The following is a 3,343-nucleotide window of genomic DNA, read 5'->3' as shown; positions in this document are numbered from 1 at the left end:
CTGGATGTGACGATGTGTGGAGGATGGGCTGGGGGTGGGAGCTGAAGACAGGAAGACCAGCTGGGAGCCAGCAACCGTGCTGACATGTTGATGGGGTTGATTGGGATCTGGACTGTACTGGGCAGTGGGCTAGGGCAAGTCACGGGACATCTTCAGACCATCCACAGTCACTGGAGTTGGGGACGTACAACACTTTCCTGATAGGCATCAAAATCCGCATTTCTTCAGCATGACCCACTGACTGCCAGCACGAGAGTGACTGGGGTGGTTTTGCTGAAATGCAGATTCCCAGGCACCAGCTCAGACGCAATTGCTCAGAATCTCTGGGGAGGGGACCCTCAACCACTAATAGAGCACGCTGAGTTTGTGAACCGCTGACACAGAGCAAAATAAAGAGCAATTGGTGACTAAGGATTGCACGTTAAAATCTGGGATGACATTGAAAGCAAAGGCCGGTGTTACCTACCTGGAAGGCAGGAAGATTACTTAATATACACCAATTGTTTTGGAGGAAAGAAATATCTTTCCAAACATAAGGCCAAAGGAAAAAGAACAAAAAGGTGTTGGTGACAAAGAGGTAGGCAGCCACACTGCTCTGAGGATGCTCTGTGTGTGTGTGTGTGTGTGTGTGTGTGTGTGTGTGTGTGTGTGTATCTAAGGGATTGCAAATCGATATCCCATTTCCCTTGGAGTTTCCACAGCTGCCCACAGGGCGACTCCTGACTCCAAGATAAATAGGGCCATAGCACCTGGCTGGAGAACAATGAATTTTCCAGATGGGCCACATATCCTTTCAATGGCCTTTCAGGAAACAACTTGGAGGGAACTGGTTCCCCTGAGAGAACGGCACTCACCTACTCACAGCCTCCTCCCAGCCGGTTCCCCGGGGGTGAGATAGATCCTCTGCAGTCAGATGGGGCTGTGTACTATTGTTTGTGTACAGATTTTTCTATCCACTGGACTACAATTAGCTTGAGGGCCAGGCCATCTTGTATTTCTCTTGATCACGCACCATGTATCCATCAGGACCATTGCACCGCGGTCATAAGTGACAAAGGTCGATTTCTTGCTCACACTGTGTGTCTGTCATGGGTCCAGTCTGGGCTGGGTACCACGGCACCCTCACTCCGGCACCCTCCTGATCCATGGAGTTTTTAGCACCTGGGCTGCTTCCAGGCACCAGGGTAGGGAGAGGAAATGTGGTGGGTTTCACACTGAATCTTAAAGACCCCTGCCTGGGAGTCACAGGTGACTTCTCACATTTCATTGGACAAAGAAAATCACATGGCCCCATTTAAATTGAAGGAGCTGAGAAGTTCAATGAACTTGGTCCTTTGAAGGAGGAAACCAGAAATATTGGTTAACAGTGAGGGTGACTGCTACACTGCTGTGACAAACTAACTGGGGCTTGGAACTGTGCAGGCAGGTGAATGAAATGGGCTTGCTATGAATCCAGAGTTAATAAGAATGGGGAACATAGAAGGACACATGGGTCTGGGGGTGCAGAGAAAGTCCTGCTGTCGTCTGGGTGCTGGGTTCCATATTTGAAAACCAGGACACATTGGCTTTTTAATTTCAAATTTCCCATTTGTCTGTAAGCTAGGCAGGCACATACGGGCTGAGCTGGCATTTCCAGCTCCATAATTTGGATTCTGTATGCTCTTCATGATCTTCTATACCCTAAACCTACCACTTGGGGCTGCTTGCCCCAAAACATGCCAGTGACGTTCATAATTGATATCACAAGTGTGCACAGCTAACAAACCTGAGCAGGGAACTTGGGTCAACCTTCATGCCCTAGCTGTTTCTCCTGCAATGTGAACTCCCTTTGTGAAGGCTAGACTAGCAGAGCTGTCGGAAGCTCAGATTTCACCTTCAGCACTTACTGTGTGTGGCCTCAAGCAAGTGACTTATCCTCTGTGTCCTTGGTTTCCTTCCCGGAGGTTTTCTTTGAGGACTAGATGAGCTTATATGTGTAAAACTTTGTAGCATCATGCCTGATGCTCATTGAGTGCTGCAGGATGAACATTGGCTGTGAACCTGAATATTAGTATTCATTTTGTATGCTGAGGTTCCCATTGCCTGTAGCCTCAGTTTCTCCATCTGTGAAGCAGAAACACTGGGAAGACTTCATGAGAGAGTTGCAAGACTTAAAGTTGGTGGAAACCTTACTGAAAGGCACTTTTCCCTGAGGCTGCATCAGAAGAATGAGGACAAGTGGTTTGAAGAGAAGGAAAGGGAGGTTGCCAGCAAATGAGGAGAATGGCAGACTCCTGTCTTAAAGTACCATTATCCTATCTATAAGCATAAATACAGAGCTTTTAAAGGGAGGATTTTCAGCTTCAGGGTATTGTTGTTTAACTACAGTTGATGATTCTGATGAGCCATCTCCTGTGGTACAAAGAACAAAGGACACTCCCCTGCCCCTCTCCACCACTGGCCTCAGGCAGGGATGCAGGTTTTAATTCCCAAAAAGAGTGGGGAAGGTTTTAAAGGGACAGCTCATAAATCATTTTTACCCTTTTCCAGGCTGTTCCCTCTGTTACAGAAATGCCTTACACAGTGCTGACTCAAGATCAGTAATTGGTACCCAGGCATTTCTTCCCCTGGTTCCAGAACTCACCAACTGCCTGGCTGGCAGCAAGCCTTCAGCCTTCCTGAGTTCCCTTCCTGTCTTTCTGAGCCAGGAAGGCTTTGTATGACCGGGAAGGAAAATAAGATTAATCCCAAGATGGGTGGAGGTTGTCTGTTTGTTGTCTTAGTGGGTTAAGTCTCATCATTAAATTTCCCTGAGCTGAAGGCTTTCTGTGGAAGGAATAACAGCCGGGCCCGAACACCCTGAAAGCTCTATTAATCTTTCCATAACCCCATTAACACTCACTGCATATTTTCTGTGAAAAAGGATTGGAAATGACCAGAGCCCACAGTGTGGAAATATCTGTCATGTACTCAGCAGCCGAGGGAAGGCCCTGTAGGCTCACAATGGGAAGCTGCTGGAACACTCTTCTCTCAGCATTGTTGAAAAAGGGGGGAACTTAGAGGGAGAGAAAGAATCACTTAACCCTGGGAATCTTATAACTTGGCAATCATTACAATAGAGTCACCTGTATTTTCCATCTAGAAATATCTATTACCTTGAACCTGGGGTTAGATGCCTCCACCCCAGGGGAAATCCGGAAGCAGAGATTTATTCGTGCAGCAATAATTGAGGAGTTCATTTGATTCCAGTGTGGATCTTTCAGCTACAATCAATTTCACGCTCTGTCATAAATAATGGAGGTCGCCAAGGCGGCCGGGCAGGGTGTGGGATCTGGCTGGTGCTGTTGACAGCGTTCAAACAGCG

The sequence above is a fragment of the Lemur catta genome, chromosome 2 (genome assembly GCF_020740605.2).
Source record: "Lemur catta isolate mLemCat1 chromosome 2, mLemCat1.pri, whole genome shotgun sequence".
NCBI classification, from domain to species: domain Eukaryota; kingdom Metazoa; phylum Chordata; class Mammalia; order Primates; family Lemuridae; genus Lemur; species Lemur catta.
The sequence above is the reverse complement of the archived record's forward strand: the minus strand, read 5'-3'. Positions refer to the sequence as shown.